The sequence below is a fragment of the Pinus tabuliformis genome, chromosome 5_2, assembly GCF_031772625.1.
Source record: "Pinus tabuliformis cultivar Carrire ecotype Pingquan chromosome 5_2, CPIR1, whole genome shotgun sequence".
Taxonomy (NCBI): domain Eukaryota; kingdom Viridiplantae; phylum Streptophyta; class Pinopsida; order Pinales; family Pinaceae; genus Pinus; species Pinus tabuliformis.
Window position 1 is genome coordinate 476,568,912 of NC_142306.1, and position 26,809 is coordinate 476,595,720.

A 26,809-nucleotide genomic window follows, 5' to 3' on the forward strand; every position below is an offset into this window, starting at 1 on the left:
CCACTCGTACCGTAAAACGTATTCTGTGGTTTTGCGAAAGGTTCGGCACACCCTCCACCTAGAACTCCAGAGCAGTTTCTTTTGGCCTTCTTCAAACTCTATAACTGAAAAAGTCCATCCGAGCATTTGTCACTTCGGGCTCGTTAAAACATCGAAGGAGACTAGAGTCATCTTTAGCTTTTTCTCGACTCTTAAAAAGTGAAAAAGCAAGTTGTGTCTAAGCGTCGTTATAAAATTTATTTTAAACGGAACATAATCACCTCCTATTCCCGCATTGATCTTAAAGTTGAGAACATGGAACACCCCAACCAAGGAACTCCACATGATGGAAGTCCTAGTCCATTCTCCTCTTGGGGAGAAGTTGGTGCGCCTCACATGGCCACATTGTCGCTTCCAGGACTGAGAATTGGCCTGCCTGTTTGGCTATTCTGAACTAGTGTAGTTCAGAACACCATGGTTCCTGAGCAGTCGAGTCAATAGTTAGATGAGTCTAGAGCATCCCACCAGCCTTCTACTTCTTCTAACCCTTCCTCCGATCCTTCATCTTCAAAAGGTAGGGCTGGCAAAAGCCAAGCTCCCATGGAGAAGAAGGAAAAGAAGAAGAAAGAGAAGAAGAAGAAGGAGCCTAAGGCAACTGGGGGCAAGCAAAAGACATCTGACAAAAACCCACACACAGCACAGACCGGGCCTAAATCGCCATGTGTCATATGTAGAGGAGACCACTTCCATAGAGATTGTCCCTATATTCCCCGGATACTAAGGGACTGGTCACCTCGTCTGCACAATTCGGGAGCATCAACCTATGATAGCCATGTTGATTGCTTGCCGTCAACCAGCGAAAGTGAAGGTTCAAGACAAAGAGGGGGAGCAAGATCCCCCTGCAGACTGTGTGAAGGCGGTCATGCCATCCACCGTTGTCCCTTCTTAGACGAAGCGAAGAGAGTTTTGGAAGATCATCCGGTTTCTCCGGTAATACTTCCTCCTGGATACAAAAAACTCGTGCCAAGTCCTTCGTTGGTTGAAAATACAGCTGTCCCGCTCAAGTGGTCAGCTGAAGTGTCAGTCATTGAAAATGAACCCACTGAATCTAGACCAGACGAAAGTCTAAAGGTCGATACGGCAGTTGACCCGGTTCTTCCTTCAGAGGTTTCATCCTCAAATGACACCGTCACTGAAGATTCATCTTCAAGTGACACCCTCACGGAAGAGAATCAGGATGACACCATCCAGGTTCTTTTCGTCAACACAGATTCTGATGCACATCAGGGCAATGCGCCCATTCCTTTATCGCAGGAAGGAACATCGTCAGGATCGTATCCGGCCGTGTATTCGGTCCCACCACCAAGCAACCTGGTTGTGTCCTTTGATTGGAACCAACTGGGCAGACCCCGGTTACCAGCCAGTATACCATTCAGAATCATAGTCCAAATTTATAGAATGGTGATGGCTGGAACTATCATTGATGAAGGGGCATCTGTGAGTATCCTTTCCTCTGTTTCTTGGAAAGCACTGGGTTCCCCGGCGCTTTTGCCTGAGATGAGAAATCTCTCGGGCTTTGATAAAGGAACCAGTCAACCATTAGGGATCCTCCCCAATGTGCCTGTTACATTGAAAGGGAAGACCGTTAATTTGAACGTGATGGTCGTTCAAGGACCCTTGGATTATAACCTACTCCTTGGACGTGACTATATATATTGCATGGGAGCTATAGTCTCCTCACTCTTTAGAGTAATGTGTTTTCCACACGAAGGAAGGGTGGTCAAGCTCGTAGACCAACTTTCATTTCCGGGATCACGCATCGCAGATAGTCAAATACCAATCCTCAATGGTCTATTCACCCAAGAAATGTCTCCACCTCCAGTCCTCCTTCCCGATGAATGCGAGTGATTCAGAAAGATAGAACTGGGACCCAGGGGGCATGCATCCTGGTCTGCTTCGGGCAGAGGAAACCTTGAGTATAAAGTAGAATTTCCGCGAAAGAATATGACTAGTCCGTACCCCGTCCGTGGATGGAAGAGGGGTTGTTCTAGAATAGGATTCTTTTGATAAGGTTACTTGTTTGACAAAGGTCATTCATCTCTGTCTAAACAGGTAGGCTACCAAGGAAAGAGATTCTATTGCGGCAGCAAATGGAAACCATCTTTGGATAAAAGGCAAGCCTCACCCATTAAAACTAATGTTTTAGAGGATAAGTAGGGGCAGCCTCCAAAGAAGGGGATCCCTTTGCTGCAACAAGTAGTAACCATCTTTGAGTAACCTAATGATAGACGTCGCCAAAGAAAGAGTTTCATTTGCGGCAGCAAATAAAACCATTCTTTGGGTAACCAGAAAGAGGCAAGCCTCCCTCAATAACATCAATGTTTTGTCTTTGAGTAGTGTTCTTCTCTTGTCGCAAGTAGCTGCTCTCTTGTCGCAAGTAGTTGTTCTCTTGCGATCTTGCAAAAGATCTGTTAAAACTGGGCCGACGGGAAGACAAGTACCGCATAAGACCCGTTAAAATAACGAGAAGACAAGTATCGTTAACATTAGACTAGCAGGACGACAAGTAGCTGTGAACACCCAAAGAAAAACAAAGGTGAGGAAGAGGAGGGGCAGCCTTGAAATTGTATTTTATACCTGGGGGCATGCAAAGATGTGGGGCAAAGGTCAAAATTTGCCAAATTTAGAGCATAGCTTATGTGAGGCGCAAGCTCTATAAAAAATGGGATCTTTCAGGAGACATTCTTATCTTATGACTGGTATATACGAGCAGTTTTAGCATAAAGTTCATGCTTGTTAAAAAATAAACGCAAGATCTGAGCAGTTTTAGCGTCATAGTTCATGATCGTGAAAAAATAAACATAAGCTTTTGAGCAGTGTTTTGGTGTATTCAAGCTCTTTAAAAAATGAACCCAGTACCGGTAAATAACCATTGTGATCGTAAATTTATTAGCCATAAAAGCCTTGGTCGTGTTTTGCACCTGCCACCTCCATTCCGTTTGGCCTATCGTTCACCTCCATATGATTGTTTACCCATTTTGAGGAACAGCTGCGAAGAGTGATTCCACTTAGCCATCCTTGTGACACTGCCGTGATTGGAAAATTCCAACCTGTACCTGGAATCTGCTGCTATCCCTGTTTATCACTCGTTCCTCAAAAGACGAGTTTTTTTTAAGCTCTTTTCAACTGACTCGTAAAATATGAAAAGATTGCCAAGTTTTGGCCTTCCAGCTCGTTAAAAGGACCGGAAGAGCTATCCCTCCTCTAGATTTTAATCTTTGGACCTGAGGGATTATTGCACAAAAAGGTCGAGCGCTTGTTTTATTCGGCTCGTTAAAGTTATCGAAGATTCATCCCTTTTGTATTGTTTTATACTTTTTTGGACTTAAGGGATTACATGACGAAAAAGGAATTTTGGAGTTAACTTTCTGTACCTTTTCAGACTCTCTAAAAATGAAAAGGACCGAGTTGTCTTTGTCGCTAGACTCGTTAAAATGATTAAATAGCGACAAACTTGTCTTTAGACGAGAACGAGTCTCCCTATCACTAGGCTCGTTAAAACATAGCGATGGGCTTGCCCGAAGGGCAGGTTATAGAACAAGCATATGTTATCCTCCTCAAGCTTGACAAAAATAAAGAGGTACTGGTCAGAAATGACTGGGGAAAAATTGGGAGAACCTCGAAGCTTTGATGGTAGCAAGTCACTCTTGAACATGACACTTTGTCCTCCGTACCACATCGGGTTGGGTTGTTTCATTCACCGGTCTCATCACCATGGTCCTTGCCAAACCATCCGTATCTAGGGTAATGCTACCGATCCATCACATTAGTGTCGTTATATGTTCAAGAGATGTGTTCAGAAAGAGTCAACCGTGTCCCATCCACTGCCATACATTATCCTTCATCCACCCATGATCGCCACCCTGAATCATATCTCACAGTTTATTTTCACCTCCACTAAAGTCATTAGCTCCGTTCCGTGTCACTGATGTGGGATTCATTAAGGCCCTCCTTTGACGGGTCGCTTCTTGTCGACTTCAGCTCATTATCCAAGAAGTTGATCTAGGAACACCCCCCCAGTACTTTGAAGCTTGCATGCCTCAATGGCAAGTTTCTCACTTCCGGTGACAGGTATACATCAATGACCTTCGACCAGAAGATTTTGCTTGCTGTTCGACGCCAAGTCCTTTATTCACACCACGTGAATTTTACTGTAGTACCTTGAGGGTCATTGTCATTATTGGTGATTCCTCTCGCGCTTGTTAACGGTTTACATTATTGACCGGTAATCAAGCGATGTCTTTCCATGTTCGACTTCAACGCAATTCTCACATGGATCGACTTGTACTTAGAGTGAAGATCGAACGAGATTGAAGACCCCGGATCTAGTTTCATCCATCCGGGCTGCGATATATATTCAGGATATAAAGACATTTGATATGTACATCATTACAGCAGATGATCATCCTACTCAAAGGATGATAATTTCAGCAGAGAATTATCAGTCTATCATCAGACGGTCGTCTGTTATATGTACCAAAATGAATTTATAAAGCTGAGCATGGGAATGCCCGCCTCAGCTAGATCATGAAAGCAGAATGAAAAATAATGTATTGTATTGTATTTTATTGCAGGGCACCTCTCAGCCGATTGAATGAACTTCGGATCCTCCTAATAAAGCATTTCACCCGATAAACGACCTCATACTTTAGGGGGCAACTGTTATATACATTTTTGTGTCTAACAGCATGGAGCATGAAATTTCAATAATCTGAGGGATCCAAAGTCCCTAAACATGTTGTTCTTACCCTTAGAGGAACAAGGTCTGCAAACCACAACACTGAGAATCAGTTCTCCACTCAAAAACACTCAAAAACAGGCTATTTCTGGATCATGTCAGCTGCTCCACTGAGCATCTGCGCTGAATGTCAACTGCTCCTCCTTGTACCTGCGCTGAAGGTCAAAACCAATGAAGGCTACCTGCGCTGGGCGAGATTAGCCAAGTGGCACAGTCATTCTGCAAGGTGTCAACTGCCCAGGAAGCTTCCAAACTGACACTTGGGTCAAGGAATTCGCCTAGTGATGAGTAAGAGGGTCTTGATCTCCAAGTGGAAGCAAGATTCTCCAAGTGGACTCAAGACTTGAAGATTAACTAAAGTGGGAGAGGACACAAGTCAGCTTCAGGCCAGTCTCAAGATGACTCATCCTTTCTCCAAAAACCTATATATAGAGCTCTCTCATGAGGTCTAAGGAGGCTGGAATTTTGTGCAAGTAAGGAAGTGTTGTTGGTTTGTGATTAGAGCTATTGGGTGTGTGCTTGAAGGAGGTGAAGAGGAGATTTCTTTCAGCTGGGAGGTGTTGCTGGATTGGGCCCATTGTGGTTGTAACTCTCTCAGAACTTTACTTCTATTATCAATAAAGTATTCGAGGTTCTTCTATGTGCATGTGTCTTTATGATGAATAGATGTTTGTACATTTGATTTATGCTAATCCTATAATCGATTATGGATGTATGCTTCTTGTAGTTTCCTTTTCTTGTGCTTTTACAGGAACTGTGTGTAGCTGGGCCGGTGAAAGGGCAAGGAGCTAGGAGCAAGCAGTAAGGAGTGAAGACTGGATCAACTATAAGCGCAAGATAACGGTTAGTAGATCATCCTTTTCTTCCCTCTCTCATCTCATAAAGAAGAAACTTTGAATAGCTTTGCATTCAGTTGTTGCTGGAGTACTATCACCTTCAGAGTAGGGATAGAGGCATTCTGCATTAGATACTTTTCCCCCCAACATCCTTGACAAATGCTTGCTTCACCCTACAAGCCTTGAATTTGAATTTAAATGAAGAACCAGGATTTCCTTCTTCCAACGAAGTCTCTAATAATGGTATTTTCAATGTGTCGTATTGGGAAAAAGACACACGTTTCGTGTCCTAGGCAATGATGCCAAAATGTTACCTCTCAAACTAGCAAGGGTCCTAAAACGGGATCCTAGAGGGGTAATTGTTAGGTCAAGGGAAACAATGGAGCAATATCTCACTGTCACCTCAGCTAAAGCTCCCTACTCTTTATGGAATTTAACCGATGGGAAGAGACCCAGTATGAAGGGAATCACCTAGATGAATTGGTCAATAAAGGGAAAAGAGTGATTCCTAAAGAGGCTTATTCACAAGAGACACTCAATATATGGCTGATTGTTGGCTTAAGGGTCCCTGACCCAGGTTCAACGTTAATTATCCAAACAAATCCCTACACTACTGGCCCTTTCAACGTCAGCCCGCGGAGCGCAGACTGAAGTCTCACCCAAAGCAGTATCGGGGGAGGCTGGAACTAAGTTTCCGCACCGTGAGATGGTTGTGATGTCGGTTAATTTCCTCTATCCCTGCCTTCAAGTAGGTCACTTAGCTCTAGGGCTTGCCAGAATAGCCCCTTATCTTGCCCTTTAATACCTCCATGAAAGGGGTCGATCGACCTTCGCGCAACCCTACCCTGCTGCTTAGGTTCTTTTACGCTGCTACGGCAGCGTACCGTGCAGATTCCCCAATCAGTCTAAGTGACTTGCTTATCTTAGACAATTATAGTTAACACCATGTAAACAAATATCCTTGATTGCATTTAGTTTTCCAATGTAATTACATTTATTCATGCATCATATAGGAAAAATAAAGGAATTTCGTACATAAAACGATAAGATGCATTAATAAAACAATGAAACAGAAATTGTTGAATATTTCTCTTTATTGATATCTTCCAAGTGATTACAGACTTTATTCACCTTGCGCACACAACTGCAGGGGTCCACGCACTCAGCTGTAGACTTCTACCCTAGGCCTCTATGCACTCAGCTGTAGAGCCTCTACCTACGCTATGACCCAAGACTTAGACTTCTTACGTCAGAGTTACGACTCTCTTACCTTATTGGTTGATCGAACTACTTAGAGCTTAGCTCTTTTTATACAATTCCATGGTCTATAGACCATGGGTATATCTCTTACAACCGAATTTAATTTACAAAACTAAGGGCGAACTACCCTTTATGACACATGAAACCTTCGCGCTCCACAACCACAAATTTTGGATTCTTTACAATTTTGTTACAAAATTTGATTCAAACATGGGCTTTTAGCCCCAAAACTACCCTTGGGGGATCCTGCTCCCAATAGGCCCCCAACACAAACATTGTGACTCGCCCTCGAGTCACTTAGTAGGCATAGAGTTGCATTGTCATCTGTGGATTCAAAGGCATCTCATCCCTCCGCGATGGCTTGCCACTCCTTTGACACACATCACACGCCTTGCAATACGATTTTGAGTCCTAATGGACAATTGGCCACCACAACCCTACGCATAGAATCTTCTATGCGGTTTTTGTTGCTGCATAATGTCCTCCCGCAGTGCGCCCATGAGCGTCTATGAGGATTCTGCTTCTTTTGAACTTAGGTACATATCATCGCAATATCTCATCAGACCCCATCTTGTACAGATGCCCGACAATGACAGAGAAATATGTCGCGTGCGCCACTAATTCCTTCTTTTGCTAGATAATGTATCCTCCCGGAGTAGTTCTTGTCATGAGGAAGTGTATTATATCCTCGAAATGACCATCCGCGACAAATACTGCAAATAATTTCATGTCAGGAAATCCCTCCTCCAAATTAGTGGGCTCTTCCCCTGTTTCGATGTGTGACAGATGGTCTGGTCCCGCGTTCAGTGGTCCAAGCTTCACAATAACTTCAAAATCATATTCCTAGAACAATAGGAGCCACCTGTAGATTCTTCCCCCCAACATAGGATTATTAACCAGGTACTTCAGCGCGGATTGGTCTGTATACATCTTAAAATGGCCACCCAACAAGTAGTGCCTAAACTTCTGGGGCGCATACACCATAGGTAACCCTTTATGCTTGGTGGTGGAATAGTTCTTCTCTACTGTGGATAATATTCAGCTTGGGAATGTGATAAGATGGTCCAAGCCTTCTCCACTAGCCTATGTCAGTACTGCTCCCAATGCTATACATGATGCATCGACATGTACATGAAATTCCTTCTTCCAATCTGAGAAGACTAGAATTGGCGCGGTGACAATCTTTTCTTTCAATATATCCAAACTCTTCTTACAATCCTCATTCCAGCAGTATGTGACATCCTTCTTCAACAATTTTTCCATAGGTGTGGTGATACGGGCATAGCCTTTGATAAACCTTCTGTAATATCCCATATGTCCCATCGTAGCACGCAACTGCTTCACACTCCTTGGTGCTTCCAAGTTCAATATCACCTCTATCATTACAGGATCTACCATCAGTCCCTGTCTGCAAACCACATGCACCAATAGGGTCCCAAAAGGAAAACAAAACAAACACTTCTTTAGATTGAGCACAATTTTGTATCTTCGATAGGTATCCAGCATCAGGCGCAAGATTTCTACATGGAATTTTACCAGCCCAAACACAGTCCAATCATCAAAATATACCTTCAAGAACTTATGAATAAATTCCTTGAACGCAGCAACAACTACGCGTGAAAATATCACAAGCACATTCTTCAATATTAATGGCATTAGAGTGTACTGAAAACAACCCCACTCAGTCGTGAAGGTTGTCTTGCTCCTTTCCTCTGGCGCGATTTTGATCTGGTAGTACCTAGAGAATCCATCAGTGAAGGAATATGCTTCCTGGCCACCTACATTGTCCAACACTTCATCAGTGAATGGATTCGGAAAAGGATCATGTACACAAGCATCATTCAACTTCCTGAGATCCACGCATATCCTTATTTCATCCTTCTATTTCTTTTCCTATACCACCGTTGGTCTTACCCACTCAAATTCTTCCACAGGCTCAATGATGCCTGCCGTGAGCATCTTGTCTAACTCTAGGTGGACATTCTCCTTATACTTTGAATTCAGACAGTAGGGTCTTTGCTTAATCAGCTTCGTGTCGAGCTTCAATATAATCTTCATCATACCTAGGTTCCCGATTATCCCCTTGATATCTGTAAACTTGGTAGGGAATAAATCCTGGTATTCTCGAAGCAATTCAACAACTTTATCCACTATCGTGTCATCCCAATCGTCTACAATCTTCACAAATTTGGGTTCTTCCTCCGTACCAATGTTTACTTGCTTCGTTTTCAATGGCACAGTTATATCAGGGTTCTCAACCTACAGTCCTTTAACCTCGCAGTGACCTTCTGTTTCCAGAATGTTAATATTTCGTGGATCCTCATCTTCTTCTTCAGCAGTCACATCATAGCATTCTAGCGCATGGCTTAGTTGAGTAGCCCACTCAGGCTGAAGCAAGTCCAAAGGATCCTGTGGTACCCGAAAGATAACTGCTTTCACTTCTTGTAGCACCTCATCAATATAGTCAAACCCATCTTCAAAACTGAATGTTATTATAAAGCCCTCGCGCAAAATATCCCATTCACTTGTACCATGGTGGAGCTTTGTTTCTATGTACAAATTCATTGGGACAACATCCAGGGTGTGACAGAACAAGTGCACCCATACAGGTTGGGGATTTTGTCCATAAGCCTGGGCCCATTTGGCCAAATGCACGCGTGGGTCATCCTGTCCATTATACTTGTTTTTCATTCGCATCTTAGGCTTCTCAAATCGTGTTCTCATCATCCTTCTACATTCGCGCCAATGATCAAATATTCCCTTATGAATATCCCACCATCTTGTGGGCGTAGTGCGCAGTGCCTAGTCCAACACTTGGAAGCACAGCTTTGCTGGTACCTTCCTTTCAAATGCATCCAAAAAGATATCTCCCTCACTCAGGCCAGCATAAGTAGGCAGATTTCTTACCTCTGAGGACACATGATCTAAGTGGATGTTGGTGGCCACCCACCTATCCCATTTGAACCTCCACAACTGTCTCTTTCAGTTTTTTAGTTTTCGTAATTTTAGCAAAATTTACTATTTTTAGCAATTTTTCGGGTCCTAAACTTCCAGAGCCGTTTTGAGGCCCTAAACGACGTTTTTTCGGGAAATCTAGGAGAAACATGGGTCCATGGACTGACTTTTCTCTTCCCAAAGTTGTAGTGCTTAGATAGATATTTCTAACGAGCTCTTGTACGCATCAGACGAAGATCGTATGCCAAAGTTACGACCCCGGGAAGTTGATGTACCAATTTACCCAAATGGGGCCCACAGTTTGGCATTTCATCTTCTAGGGTTAGGTTTTTGGATGTTTAGGGTTTTCCATTGTTTCTCAACAATAAATAGGCCTTCAAGCCTCATCGTAACATAGTTCAGAGGCATGTAGCCACCACATCTCTTCTCGGAGGTAAGCTAACATTGCCCTAGCTGGTTTATTTCCATTTATGTTTGTAAGCATATTTCAATATTTTACATTAATGAAATGAAGTATTATTTCCACTGCATATATGTATTTATGGTTATCTCTGTAATTTGTTGCGTTCTTGTTTAAATTTGGATCAACACGCAATATAACGACCGGGTCATCATGTTGCAATTCAGCGTAGTCACTTCATGTAACTGATTCTTCCAGTGTTATAACTCTTCGTCGGAGTCCAAAGCGCAAGAACTCTCATGATCCCAGGCAATTCATCCATCTGCGGTGGGATTCACCCAATGTTTATCTCACGTTGTTATCTTATAGATACAGTCCAAATCATCATCACTCTCATAATCATAGATTGGTTCAGTATAACGCGATAACTCAATAGGATCTAGGGCTACTATTACGCTTGTGATTTCTTCTCAAAGATATCTTCCGCTTTTTTAGGTTGATTACCCTGTTCATATCATTGGCCCCATCAATTCCCAAGAGCACAGGATAGGGATTATTGTCATCCACTATCTCTATTACTTCCAAGTTAGCCAGCATGCTCGCTCACACCTTCAATATCCATAGTCACCCCTTGCAGTCGCCCCCATTGGGATAACCTTTTGTTGATTTTCCATCCTTAGATGAATCAGAGACCATTGCAGTGTGGGTCTCCCCATCCGCTCCCAAGTCTGCTTTGGTAGGACATTCGCATCTGACCCTAGGTCCAAAATCACCTGATCCATTTCATACTCTCCTATCTACGTGGTCAGTCTCATCTCCCATCCCGTTCTTGTTTTATGCTTGCCAATCTTTTGTACCACGCGCGTCTCACCCAGTGTGGTTCCAGCACATCTATTGATGGGTTCTTGTAACCCTTGCACAGCCTTACTATCACGTAGTAACTTCATGTAGGTATCCGGGAAGGTCGTGAGCATAGAAGGGTCCATCTCCTAATCAGGCTTATCCTTGCTCCCTGAGGTGGAGGCCTCAGTGAAGCTCTTCTTAGCTTCCATGAAGGTTTCACGTGCGTGCTCGAAATCGAACTCAGCCTCCTTCACCGGAGCTTTGTGAACCCATGTTTTGTCTTCTGGCTGTTTCCCCTTGTCATCTCTTGTTGCGATTCCACTTCTGAGCACTATATTTTCTTTTGGATCCTCTTCGCATGGCTCAGACCTCATCATCTGCATGTTTTGAGTCGGTGAAGGTGGTAGTGCCCCTTTGTCACGTATCCTTGCTATTAATGTAGCACAGTCTTCCATTTCATGATCAAACAACGTGCAATACTTGCATGACGGACGTGTCCGATTAGTGCAATCGTCGGCACAGTTTCCTGATCCTCCACAGTTATAGTACATCAACCATCCCCAGCCTCTGCCAGGTCCTCCTCCACCTTTGCCTCATCTGCGCCCCTAAAATGCTATCCGATCCATCCTTGTGCTTTGGTCAGGGGGTCACATTTCTACCTGAACCCTATAGGCGGGAGTCCTATCCATCATCAATTCATAACTCTTGCAATTACACTCATCATGCCCTACCGACCTACAAAAGTTATAGAATAGCTGTTGCAGTGTCTGTACAAACTTCTACAGCAAATGACAGTTATTTGTGGCATGCTTTCCTGCTACCCCACATCGAGCGTACCATATTGCAGGCCCTGCGCTTGGTCCTACTTGAACTTCTGACCTCAAAGGCATCGATCCTACTCCTGCAATGTAGTTTGCAAAGACCAGGCAATGGTCCATGTCATGTCCCCGGCTCTTGTATTTAAAGCACCATACCTCCTCGTGCACCTCTGGTCGAACCATCCTATCCTACCTCAAACTTTGCATCTCAAGGCATAGATTCTTCAACTATGCATGGATCTGCTGAACCCCCAGGTTTGGGTCTTGCATCGGTCTTTCATGTAGTCTCATTGCAATATCCAAGGCCTCTGCCTAAGTTGTTATATTCTATTGTGATAATGCAACCCTTAAGTGTGGCAGTAGTGAAGCCACAAACCACTCGCGATGTTGTTCGTCTGTCAAATTCATGTTGGCTTTGCGGATTGTACACTTCAACCTTTGATCTAGTTCCTAAGGCATCTCGCCTAGTTGCATTGCGATCTCCTTGAATCCCACAGTTGATTATGCCTTTGATTTAGGCCTACTAAACTCTTTATTCATTGTTATCTGGATCTCTACCACTCCAGCATTCGGGTTATCATTAGAGTACTTGATATACCAGGTTAGCATGCGATCTTGCAGAGCACTAACCAATTTCACATTCTTTATATGATCATTTTTAACAACTTGAGCTTCCCATACATCTTTCACAACAAACCAGAATTGGTCTGGGTCCTCATTTCCCAAGCCTTTTAACAAAGGTAGCTTCACTGAATTTGCCATACTAAACTGCGGTGGAGGTGGAGGTGGTACGGGTGAAGTCGTAGGTAACGGTGGTGAAGTTGGAGGTGGTGTGGGTGGAGGTGGTATTCACAGTAATCCTTGTCTTATTAACTGAATAGCACTTCGCGGAGAAACCTTCGCTATCCCTTCATCGTCACCTCACAGAGGTGAAATCAATGGACTATACTTCAGACCCTTTTTTCCTTTGTTTCTATAATGCGTAATTTTAAACATCAAGGTAGATTCATAACCCATTTTTATCACATTAGCATTTTAATCCACGTATTCAAAGATTTCACGTACTTACCTCGCGGTCCTTTGAAAAAACGTCGCTCCACCTCACTATAGCTGACTGAGGTGTCGACTGCGAATTCAGTCACAAATCTTCCTATGATGTGATCGATCCAATGATCGACAATGTGGGTGATCTTTTCCTCCGATGCTTCTAATATTTGTATTAGCTCTGGGGTCCAGAAAATAGGACTATCAAGTTTCCACCTTCCTTGGCTATCTGCTAGCTTCACGATCCACTCGTATAGCTCAATTGAGAAGGAAAAAAATAAGATATCGTGGATCTCTATATAGAGGTATCTATCCAACCACTGTTCCTTTGTCAGTCGCGTGTTTCTGTTCTCCTGCACCTCAAACTTGTGGATCTTCCTATCCAACCAGTCTCCAATCTCCTTCTTAGTTGGATTATAGTGATATGACATCACACATCTCTTATGCATATTCTCGTCTCGGCAACGGAACCATTTTTTGGTTTGAGGGGGCCTGACCCAAGTTCAGCGTTAATTAGCCAAACAAATCCCTACACTACTGGCCCTTTCGGCATCATCCCGCAGAGCGCCGATCGAGGTCTCCCCCAAAGCAGTATGGGGGGATGCTGGAGCCATGTTTCCGCACCCTAAGAGGGTTGTGATGTTGGTTAATTCCCTCTATCCCTACCTTCCTGCAGGTTACTTAGCTCTAGGGCTTGCCATACTAGCCCCTTATCCCGCCCTTTAATACCTTCGCGAAAGGGGTCGATCAACCTTCGCCAAGCCCTACCCTGTTGCTTAGGTTCTTTCGCGCTGCTACGGTAGCATACTGTGTAGATTCCCCAATCAATCTAAGTGAATTTATTATCTTAAAATATTATAGTTAACACCGCGTAAAAAAATATCCTTGATTGCATTCAGTTTTCCAAAGTAATTACTTTAATTCACGCATCATATAAGCAAAATAAAGGAATTTCATACATAAAATGATAAGATGCATTAATAGAACAATGACACAAAAATTGCTGAATATTTCTCTTTATTGATATCTTCCAAGTGATTACAAACTTTATTCACCTTGCTCACACAGCTGTAGGGGTCCACGCACTCAGCTGCAGACTTCTACTCTATGACTCTGCGCACTCAGCGGCAGAGACTCTACATATGCTACAACCCAAGACTTAGACTTCTTACTTCAGAGTTATGACTCTCTTACCTTCTTGGTTGTTCTAACTACTTAGAGCTCAGCTCTTTTTATACAATCCCATGGTCCGGTAGATCTCTTACAGCTGACTTTACTTTACAAAACTAAGGGAAGACTACCCTTTATGACACATGACACCTTCGTGCTTTGCGACCACAAATTGTAGAGTCTTTATAATTTTATTACAAAATTTAACTCAAATATGGGTTTTTATCCCCAAAACTGCCCTTGGGGGGATCCTGCTCCCAACACTTACTTATCCAAGAGGCAAGATGAAAGGTTCTCTAAGAAGGGAAAAGAGAGTCTCAGGGGCTAGGTTTAGGGAATGAGACTTCTTGAAGGGGGACCTAGTCCTAAAAACCCTTATGAAGACTTGGCTTCCAAATGGCCTTTTACCTTACAGACGTTATGGGACCACATGAGATCAAGTGGACCCAAGGTTAGGTCAAGGGGATAGAATTGAGAAACCAATGATGTATTTGACCTATGTAGGGAGGAGAAGGGGATCAAATAAATAATTTTCAATGAAAGGTAATGCAATGATCCAAATGAGGTCATTAGCCAAGAGAAACCTAGGGCAAGAAATAGTCCTTGAGCTAGCGCATGAAATATCTCGAGATCCCACTATCGAATTTGCATGAAATTTGGAAGGCCTCTACAGAAAAATCTAGAGCAATTGTGGACCAAAAATTGAGGTATTTCAATGGCTAGACTGTGAGATAAGTGATTCCCTAGGATACCTATTGGGCTAGGCCTAGAAAAGAAGAGGTGGGGAAAGAAAATAGGTTTAAAGCGATCACCTTATGGTGGACTAGTGCCTAATCCTTTTGGTAGATTTGGGTTCAAGAGTAATTATGACCATGGACATTGAATTTTCTATGTCAAGGAGGCCTCAAAGGAAACTTTTCATAGCATTAGGGAAACAGTAAGAGCAACTTCAAGAACTTTATACTTCATTTTGAAAAATTGATGGCTTATCAAGATGAATTTCACTGAAGTTGCATCTCTAGGAACATTCATTCATAATACATGTCCCATACATGAAGCATCACTATCTAGAAACTGAATTTCCACAGCTTCACATAAATGGATACAATAAATTAGCCCTAGTATAGCCAAATCCCAATAACAATGTATGTGACAAAATAGAAAGATAAAATTGCATTAAGTTGTACTTACGTGTATTAAGAGTATATCAAACCATCAAGAATTTTCCAATCAAGAAGCTCCAAGACAAGAGAAAATAATCCAAACATCAAAATTCATTCCATGCTCCAAAATTTGTCCTCCAAGATGGATAGTGAAATTCCCAGGAGAGACACAAGTCCATTCCAAGTGATGATTCTAAAATTAATTTACATCACTTATAATTGTACACTAATTAGGAGTTTTAATTACTCTCTTAGGCCTACATAAGCCCCAAAAATAAAATAATGTTCTAATAACCTAAGTTTTGGTGACAAGCCCACAAACTAGGTCATCAATGAAATAATAAGCCACTCAAGAGGTACAATGATAAACAATACCTAGCGTAGGGACCTCCAAGAGGCCTGATGGGTTCCATAGGTTCCATAATGAAGGATAGGACCCTAAAAAATGATGGATAAGGAGGTGTCCCCTTGTTCTCCAAACAATAAACCTATGGTGCTCCCAGTGGGTGTGGGGGCATGATAATAACCTCATGGGTCTTCAGATAGTCAAAAATGCTTGTAGACTATATATAAGGGCTCATATGATGGTGTAAGTGATGCCACATGATCCTACAAGTCCTGGGTTAGCTACCAAGTGCATGGTAAATTTATGGGGCTAGATGGGCAAAGGTAAACTAGGTGCATATTCCTCATCCAATAGGTAGATCTCAAGCCAATCTATGAACATATTTGGTTATCCATGGAGTGTTTACTAATGCTGTGAAGGCCCATGGCTCTCAAAACACACCCTACATGTGTCAATGTAGCCCTCTGGAGGGTTAGGACCATGTATAGGGAGACCAAACCCAAGATGAAGATGACCTACAATCCTACATAAGATCCAATGCATCCCCTAACCTTTGAGTAAAACAGGTCATCAAATAAATTGCATAAAATATCTTATAAACCTTGGAACATAGGTGGGGACTTCATAATGGCTTGCCCTTCCACAATGGGCTTTGGCATGTGCTAATTTCTCCAAACTCCAAATGGGGTTAACTAAGTATCCCATTAGGTGGTTTCTACTTTTAAAGGGGATAATATGTCCAAGGTACATCCTTTAAAATGTGGTGACATGTGATAAAGAGGTGAATGGAATATGGAATGAGAAGGGGAAGCCTTGCACCACATGCTGGGGTACAAGGGTAGCTAATAAAAGGGAAACCCACACTTGGGTATATAATGTATAGTAGGGAGGAATTGTGGTACATGAGGTGCCCCAACCTCAATTTTTCCACCCTTGTTTATATAATTTTTTCCTTTTTATGATTTTTCCTTAACTAATTGCTGGGGGCTCAAGGGGTAAGAGCATGATGTGTGAGCTATAGAAGTGGATACCCCCTTTTAAGGTAGGGTGGTTCATCGCCCACTAGGGGTTGGGACACTCATGGGTTCTTATATGATGAAGGGGGCTCATAGAGCCTATAGGAACTAGGGTGATGGCCATGATGATGGGGTAGAGCTCATGTATTGGATTTTTCCCACGTGCTATATTTTTTTGTCTCGGCCATCTTTCGAATTTTGTGGTACTTTTTTCCCACTGAATGTGGCCAATTGTGTTTTTAATTTTCTTTTAAGTTGCATCAACCTCTGGGGAATCATTCCAGGCTTGACCCAAGGTGTGGGAATGGGGAAGGGGAGAGCTAGCCCTATGTGGACCCAAGTGGGAGAAATGATTAATGGAGTAATAATGAGTGGAAAGGGGGTAATATGCGAGGATGAGAGAGTAAAACCACTCAACCAAAATTAGGGTTTCCCATGAGATATCATCCCTGAAGCCAAATGTCTAGTAAAAGAGATCCCATGGGACTAGAATCCAAGTTTAATATCCAAAAGGTTGTCTAGGGGACAAGAGAAAATACTTAGACCATTCATTACGTTGAATCCCCCCATTAATCCATGCACATAAGTGTCCATGATAAGCAAACTAAAATACTCATCTACCAAATGACAAGGCATACCTTTAGGTTTGGGAGTCCCACCTTCAAACATACTATCGTGATAGATGGATGAGGGACCACATGGTTCGCTCAGGTGGCAGAGAAGTGGCACAATGAGCTAGTTGGTGGTTACTAGGGCTACTAGCTACCAGTTGAGGACCATTTTGAAGAAAAAAAAATTCCTAGGGATATCACCCATAAAATGGTGGGTAACAAATCCAACCGATTTTTGACTAGGAAAATCTATCCCATGTCATGCATTAAAAAATAATATAGAGACCATTCAACAAAATTTAAACCATTTTATCTTGAAAATCAAGAAAGTGTGGTCCATAAGAGCGACAATGAAAATAGTTTTTTTTTACATCAAAAGACCACACCTCACCTTGACTTTAAAATAATTGCCCGAAAATTTATATAACCTACTCGTCTACCTAAATGGTAAAAACATGAAGGAGTTATTGTGAATTTCTCATTTTAGACAAGAAACATAGTGATAAATTTGACAAAAAAAGTTGGATGAAGAAAAAACATGCATGTGAAAATTTCATATAGTGAGCTTTGCGGTCCCATGAGAATTTAGTGATTCGCAAGTCCAGAATATTTTATGACATCCATCGATGCCCTTCTAAGAAAAAATTGGTTGTTCTTTCTCAAGTATAAGTCATTAGATCTGAATTCAACCCCATATTATTATACATCATAAAATCAAGGAAATATTATCTCAAAGCATGCATAATATCCAAACCATTCTCAAATCATTTTGAAACTAAACAAAATCTACAATCTCACAGTTTATAGTCAATGAATAAGTTGTCCCATGTGAACCCATACAAATGTACATTGGTAGTCACATCATCAATATGGAATGTGGTATATTCTTTGTATATACAACATAATTTGGTGCATTTTAGGGCTCACAAGACATTTAGAGTGAATATCTAGTCCAACACACTTAATCTAAATCATAATATATAAAAGATATATCCAGATATTCACATTCATTACTAACTGAGAAGACACTCTAAATGCACAAAATATCAAGAGAAGCTCAAATATTATCACCTTTGTCAATCAACCTAAACAGGGATTTACCTTTCTGAAATAAAAAGGACAAAATGTCGACATTTAAAGAAATTTCTGCAAAGAAAGATGAACGAATATAAATCTCCAAAGCAAAAGAGAATTGACTTCCTACCAATTTAAAGAGATCGATCACTTTTTATGTGCCCCTTAGTTAAATGAACTTGTGGCAACAATCTTTGATTCCTTTTTGATACAGAATTGGGTTTCCCATTAGGAGTTGTTGGAAGAGAATGTCTCCATATTATAGGAGTTCCCTTCTCTTGAACATCTGGACTCCACCTTGGAGAATGACGATGAATCTTTTATTTTTCCAACTCAGTAGAAATCATGTAACTTGGAATTGATGGAATGCCTTGAGACTCATGCTAAGTATGCTTAGTTTTAACAGATCCAAATGAACTGCGTGTTTTAGGTTCTTTCTTTTATAAAATAATTTCGCATATCTTTCTAACTTAATAGTAATTTATGCCTAATAATAGAAGCATTGTGATTTGTATCAAAAAAATAATCTAAATTCCATTACCATTTAAAAATTTTCCTCAATTCTTGGGCCACACACCTTGACATCCACTCTAGACATCCTAGGTTATTCTTAATTGATCAAGAGTATAGAATTTTTAGGTTGGTGTTCTATGTGTCCTATGTATGGGGGTTCATTCTAACCTTGGATATGTTCTTTGAGTTGATGTGATGTTTTACTTATGGCTACAACTTGGAATTCCTTGAGAAGCATGTTTAGTATGCTCATTTTTAATAGATCCGAATGAACTGTGTCTTCTGGGTTCTTGCTTCTATAACGTTATTTCACCTATCTTCATGCCTTAATAGTAATTTATGTATAATTATAGTAGCATTGTGAGTTATACCAAAAAAAGAATCTAAATTCACTTACCATTTAAAAAAATCCTCAATTCTTGTACCACCCACCTCAACATCCAATCTAGACATCCTAGGTTATTCTTAATTAATCAAGAATATAGAAATTTTAGGGTGGTGTTCTATGTGCAATATGTATGAGGATTCATTCTAGCTTTGGATATATTCTGTGAGTTGATGTGATGTTTTAATTATGGCTACAACTTATTTTTGTTTTTCACCTAGTTATCATGATTAAAAAATCAGTCATCATCTCAGATCATTGCAACATTGGATATACCTGTGAGATAATGTGATGTTTTTTTGTCACAATGATTCAAAACTGAGTTATTATATCTCAATATTTACTTTATCGTTGTATGTTCTGTATATGAACCCTTTAAAAAAAGCATAAACACATATTTCATTAAAATTGGAAATATTTTGTTACAAGGACATCACTAGAAATGAGCTTTTTGGTTATTTTGAAAGTCTAGATCCACTATTTACTTCCAAATTTAATGAAATATGTGTTCATAGGAATATTTGATTTTACACTGTGATCTCCCCAACGTGCATGGGGGTTTTAGAAATTGGAGAGCAACTTGAGTGGTTATTGATAGAAATTTTTTTATAATATGGGAAATTTGGTTGGTCTATAGGCAATATGGATGCCATAGCATATATGTATTTTGAATTTTCAAAGTTAATATAGATGCCAAAATTACAAAGTTAATCAACTTTGTGGTTGATACTCCAATAGGAGGAATTAAAGATGTCATTGTATGATAAAAAATAAGGATACAGATCTTATATATTACTATGAATAGATTTGTGTGACTTGAAAATTATAAAATGTAATCCCTTTCAAAGTTTTATTGATTGTCTTCTTATGTTTATGATTTATTGTAGTCCATACTGTTGGTTATTGGTGAAGGAAACTTGCAGTCAATATGGAATCAAAATATGTTCACTACTTCAAATAATGTTGTTTAATTTTTTAGAATAATTTATAAGCATATAAAGTTACTAATTAATTCTTTGTATGGTTGAATATTTTAGAAAAAGGTAAAAAAAAAAACTAAAATATTTAAAAAAATATTGTCTCATAAAAATATGATTTTTTTGTTAAAACTGTAAAAAAATAATAATTAAAGTATAATAGCTATAATTAATAAAGTAAAATACTTAGGCAATCATCTTACACCAAAGTTTATCCATAGACTCTTTGTATACATTCATTTTTTGGAAAAAATAAATTAAGAAGAAAGAAATTACTTGATATTGATCATTTGATATAAGTGTCATTCCTTGAGCAAATCCTATTGTGTAACCCTCAAAAATCAACATCGGCAATAACCAAATTAGCTTGACTTTTATAGATCATATGTAGATTGCGATATTGTTAGCAATTTTAATGCTAAATAATCAAAATCGAATCAACTTTGTGATAAAAAATAAGGATGTCAATATATGATAAAAAATAAAGATTTTATTTATTACTATGAATAGATTTTCAAAATATAAAATTACTAATTGATTCTTTGTATGGTTTAATATTTTAAAAAATGGTGAAAAAAAAAGCTAAACTATTCAATAAAGTATTGTTCATAACAATAAATTGCAAAAAAAATAAATAAAATATAATATCTATAATTGATAAAATAAAATACTTAAGCAAATCATCTTAGACCAAACTTCATCCATATACTCTTTATATGTATTCCTCTTTTGAAAAGGAAATTAAGAACATAGAAATTTTATGAGAGATTTTTCGGTGTAAATCACTTGATATTTCATTTGTCAATGCATTTCGAACCAACCAGTATGGTTCATCGTTAGGACAAGTTGAAGAATCAGATATATATTGCATGTTAAATAAGCAGAGCAGAACCTCAAATGGCTATAATTTTTTACCATTGCCTGGTCAAAAATTATAGCCGTTGGAGGTTCTGCTCTGCTTATTTAACATGCAATCTAGATCTGATTCTTCAACTTGTCCTGACGATGAACCACACTAGCTGGTTCAAAATGTGTCGAAAAATGAAATATCATGTGATTTACGCCGAAAATCCACTCATAAACTTGATATGGATCACAGAAGCCTCAATTCAACAATTGAATCCCTGCACGAAAAATCCATTACAACCAAGGTTCATCAATTTGAATGGGCACACTTTCAGGTTTCGAAGTTGAAGTCAGATCTGGCATTTCTTGAAAGATGCAGAGACTCCTCCATCATCTCAGTCTTCACCCAGATTAATCATTTCCTTCACACTCCCCAGAACCATCAGGTATACCTTAAGACTAGTCTAGCTTTATTAAGATTTGAAATCAACAAAGTCAGAAGATCCCTAAATCTACTCTCTCGTAATCTTATGGGATTGCATCTGGATCTTGTGAACTTGTTTTCCGCCTCCCTTTGGGCCATGATAGATGCTTGTTCAACTTTGAAATCCATGTGGTTGGAAGAGATGGAAGCAAAAACAGACTTCAAAGTTTCAAAAATTAGCCCATAAAACTACGTTTTCTGTTAGCTTCTTGGGAATAGTTTCCCACAACCTTAACTGAGCTGATCAAAAATCAGTGCTCAAGGACTAGTTATCTTATGGCTCTTCGGGGGTTTCTGATTTTCTCCGACCATCGAAGGCTAATGAAAACCCAACGATCGCAAGCAAGGAGGCCAGCTCTTCTTCTGGTCCCCTCATTCCGCTCTGATCTTCTTTAGATCCTTATCCTCTTGATTTTCGTTCTGACTAGGATGAGATCAGTGAGCAGTCCATTCTTTTCCCTATGGGTGATCTTACTTCCTTCGAGCTTAGACTAAGGGTTGGGTCCTCTTTAAACTCCGTTGTACCAGTGCACATTGATAGACTCGATACAAGTCAGTCGGTTCTGGTTGATGGATTGTAGGACATCGTCGCCTCAGTTTGCAACTCGGTTTCATTACGTGGAGGTGTTTTGCCAGTGTCTAGAGTTGGTTTGTGTTGTCCACACCTGGATTCTTCCCTTAGCGGTTCTGGTCTAGATGGTTTGTCTAAACAAACGATTGACCAGATATCAGTCGCATAGGTAAGGGACTGTGGCTTCGTTCCAAACGCAGGTATGACAGGCCCAATCTTCGTCGATGGTGATGCTGCAAACCTCCTCCAGTGTTTTTTTCTGAATGATATTGATTTTAGGTTTGTATGTAATAATAATAATAATAATAGCAGTAGTAATAGTAATATTAGTCATAATAATAATAATAATAATAGTACTAAAAATAATAATAATAGCATTGATAATAATAATATTAATGATGACGATGATGAATTATTTAGTAATAATACGAACAATTATAGTTCTAGTAGTAGTAATAATGTATTTATTGATCATAATAAGAATAATAATAATAATAATAATAATAATAAGTTAATGGTTCTTAACATGCATATAAATAACTTTGATATAAACCATAATTTCATGTTCAAGAAGAATCGTGATATCAATAATAATATTAATCTTCCCTCTCCTGCTCATATTAATAATAAGGTTATTAATTTATCTAGTTTCTCCTTCCCCCTTCAGTTTTTAAGCTTTTGAGTAAAGGTTTAAATTTTGCCTTGGCCCTTAAGAAGATCTCGGTAGATGACATCATTTGTGACAAAGAGTTTGGGATTAGAGGCTTAAATGATAGTATTAAGAACACTATTAGGTAGTATTGTGCCATTGTCCTGAGAAAGGAAAAGCCCCTGAAGAGAAACCTTAGTAGGGAAGAATTTATAGCCCTCAGATCATTAAACCAGAACAAAGACATCATTGTTCTGAAATCCGACAAAGGTGGGGCTGCTTTCATTCTTAACAAAGTATATTACTGCAATAATATGTTGGATCATCTTCATAATAGCAAAAGCCATAAGAAGCTTCCCAAAAACCTGTTAAAGAAGATTTCTAGGACTGTGGCTCTTGCCATTAAATCCAGTAGCTCAGTGGGTTCCCTGCACCATAAACTCATTGAGAGCAATCCCATCACCCCTAGGATATATGGGCTCCCTAAGATTCACAAGGAAGGAGCTCCCCTTAGGCCCATTGTCAACACCATTGGAGGTTCTACCTACCTTCTTGCTAAATTCCTTGCCTTAAAGCTTAAACCCTTAGTTGGTCGTACAGAGTCCTTTGTCAAAGACTTTGCTTCCTTTGTTAAGCAGCTCAAGGACATTAAGATTGACCCTGGGGACATTCTGGTTAGTTTTGACGTAGTTTCCCCGTACACTTGCATCCCTATAAATGAGGCCATGGAGTTGATTAACTGCCTAACGGATCTTGATATCGCTCGATTGGTTGAGATCTGCCTCACTTCCACCTTTTTCAGTTTTGAAGGGGAGTTCTTTGAGCAAACCTATGGGGTTACCATGGGCTCACCCCTATCCCATGTCGTTGCAAATCTTTTTATGGAAGATTTTGAATCCAAGGCTCTAAACTCAGCCTGCCTCCTGCCTAAGCTTTGGAAGAGATATGTAGATGACACTAATGTCATTTGGTCTCATGGCCAAGAGGAGTTAGATCTCTTCTTCGATCATCTCAACAGTCAATCCTCAGCCATTAAGTTCACCATGGAATAGGAAGTCGATGGTTGCCTCCATTTCCTTGATATTATTATTTCAAATAATAGTGACGATTCCCTCTCCCACCAGGTGTTTCGTAAGAAAACACATACGGAGCAATATCTTCATGCTAGTTCCCACCATTTCCCAGCTCAGAAGTTGGGTGTTCTCAACACCCTCACTACTCGTGCCCTAAGGATCTCTGATGAAAAGAGCTTCGAGAAAGAGAAATCCCATCTCCTTAATGTCTTTGTTGAAAATGATTATAGTAGATACCTGGGTCAGAAAGCTTTCCTCAAAGCTGCCAAAAATTTGTTAGCTAAAAGAGAATCGTAATAACGGGTCCCAGGTGTCCATCTCGCATTTGTGTAGGGGACCACTGATAAGATTGCAAGGATTCTTAAGAAACATAATGTTCCATCAACCTTTAGATCCCTTAACACCATTCGTAAGTCCCTCAGATTAGTGAAGGATCCCATCGACCCTAAGGACATGAAGGGGGTTTATATTATTCCGTGTTCCTGTGGGACCCCCTATATTGGGGAAACTGGATGCTCCATTAATCAAAGGATTAGTGAGCATGCAGCTGACCTTAAACATAGGAGAACTAAGTCTTCCGCTCTAGTTGAGCATGCAGGGAAAACCAAGCATCATGTTTGTATAGACGAGGCCAGTGTTATTGCTAGGATTTCGCAGTTCCATCATCATAAATTTAAGGAAGCCCTTGAAATTGAAAAAAGGCCAAGCAATCTCAATAGGGAGGATGGCTAGAAAATCAGTAGTTGCTGGATACCAACCCTCACTTCCTAATCAGCTAGTTCTAGTTTCCTCATAAGTTAGTTTTCCCTTCGTTATCCCCTCTCTCTTTTGCCTTTGTTTTTTGGATGTGTGGTTTTATTAACATTTAGTTTATGCTGATAATGGTAACTTAATTAATAAAAGAGAAATAAATTAATTACCTTAGTATTTAAATCAATCTATGATAATTTGTTTTTGTTAATTTATAATTAAAAATAATTAAACATTTTAAAAAATTAAATATAATTATAATTTACAATTACTAATTTATTTTAATATATATATATATATATATATATGTGTGTGTGTGTGTGTATAAAATAATATAAATATAGAATACCTTTTGTGTATGTTCATATGTCCCATTTACTTTTAATTTAATAATAGTATAACTAACTATTAATTTAATAATTATTTAAATCCTAACTTTAACTTATTTCAACTCTTATTTTTTATTAAATATAGTTTTGCCCCCTTTTTTCCCCGGGTTCAGTCCTTCTAGCCGTTTCCTAGTCAAATTTAGCCATTAGTTAGTCATTATAATCGTTGCCTGGTAAAAAATTATAGTCGTTGGAGGTTCTGCCCTGCTTATTTAACATGCAATCTAGATTTGATTCTTCAACTTGTCCTGATTATGAACCACACAGGTTGGTTCAAAATGCGTCGACAAATGAAATATCATGTGATTTACGCTGAAAAATCTCTCATAAACTTGATATGGATCACAGAAGCCTCAATTCAACAACATAAAAGTTACTTGATATCCAATTATTGTTAACGAAACCTAATCATAGAAGGTAGAGAAGGTGAGTCAATACTTCATCTATAGAAACTAATATCGAATATCATATTAAGTGAGAACCATATTACCATACTCCTAACCACTTCCAATGCTAGAGTTGGAATGTAGATTCCTTCATATGATTCTTTGGTAATATAGAATGGATAACTCTAGATATTATTCAAACCACTACTTGAACATAAACGAAATGAGCTTTCTTTCCATGTCAAAACCAACTGGAAGATATTTTCATTGGTAAAAAATGACATCGTGTCTGCATAATTACCAAATATATTTCCACATCTTTACTATATAATTTTGGATTACTAATTTTTATTTTTTTTCAATCAGAAAACTCCAATCATTGCTAATCATATTAAGTGCCTCCAATACCAGTGAATTTGGAAACAATAGTACAGTTTCTTTTCAAGGAAAAGATGGATACCTTCAAAATAAAATTGTGTGTATAATAAGTTGCCTACATATCACTAGTGTCATAATCGCTAACCTTTTCAAAATATGAATAACCAACTCCACATGGGGAATCCAGATAGATACTATCTGATACCGAATTTCCAAGTAATAATATGATCATAATAATTTGATTTCTAAATGGATTGACAAAGAAATATAGCCATTTCATTGTTACATAAGCTCTAGAACTCTTCGCCATTGAATTTATGGTAGAGCTTAATCAATATAAAAAAGAGTAAGTTTAATGAGTGGTTAGATTCAATGAATTCTTCCTAACATTTCTCCTCTTTGATCATGAAATTGTCCTCAAAAGTTTCCACATATCAAAACATTGATCAAAATTTTTAAAACGAATGAATCAATTAAAAATAAATTTACTAGAAAAATTGAGTTATAGAGTTATTAACTTAATCCATATAAAAATATCACTGAAAACAACATTTGACCAAGAGCATGGATTTTCACAACATTTAACCAAGACTATGGATTAACTGGTAGGCTAGGAAAACATCCATTCTCTCTAGCTTCAAAGTTGAAGGGACTTGCACTTGCACAATATTACTGTTAAAACTGAGACATTTTAAATTAGGATTTGCGCCATTTTTCCTATAAAAATGTTATTGTTTCATTCATTGTGAAGATATTTGATCCCTCCCGATGCTTGGTAGATCTAAAGTTAATATGGATATAGGCTGGTTTAATTTCCTCTTTTAAATAGGCTATATTCTACATGAATACCATAGGTCAATACCATGGGTTCTTAATAGCATGTGTTAATACCATAGGCCATTTTTATTTTTATTTTTATTTTATTTTTATTTTTATGTTTAATTTTTCTTTTATTTTCACGAAATTAAAATGTTTACATTACATTGCATTAATATTTTTATTTAATCTATTTTTTTATTTTAATTTTTATCTAATGGTAATTTGATTTAGTCAAAATGTTAAACATTATATTACAACATCTCTAGAACATGACGA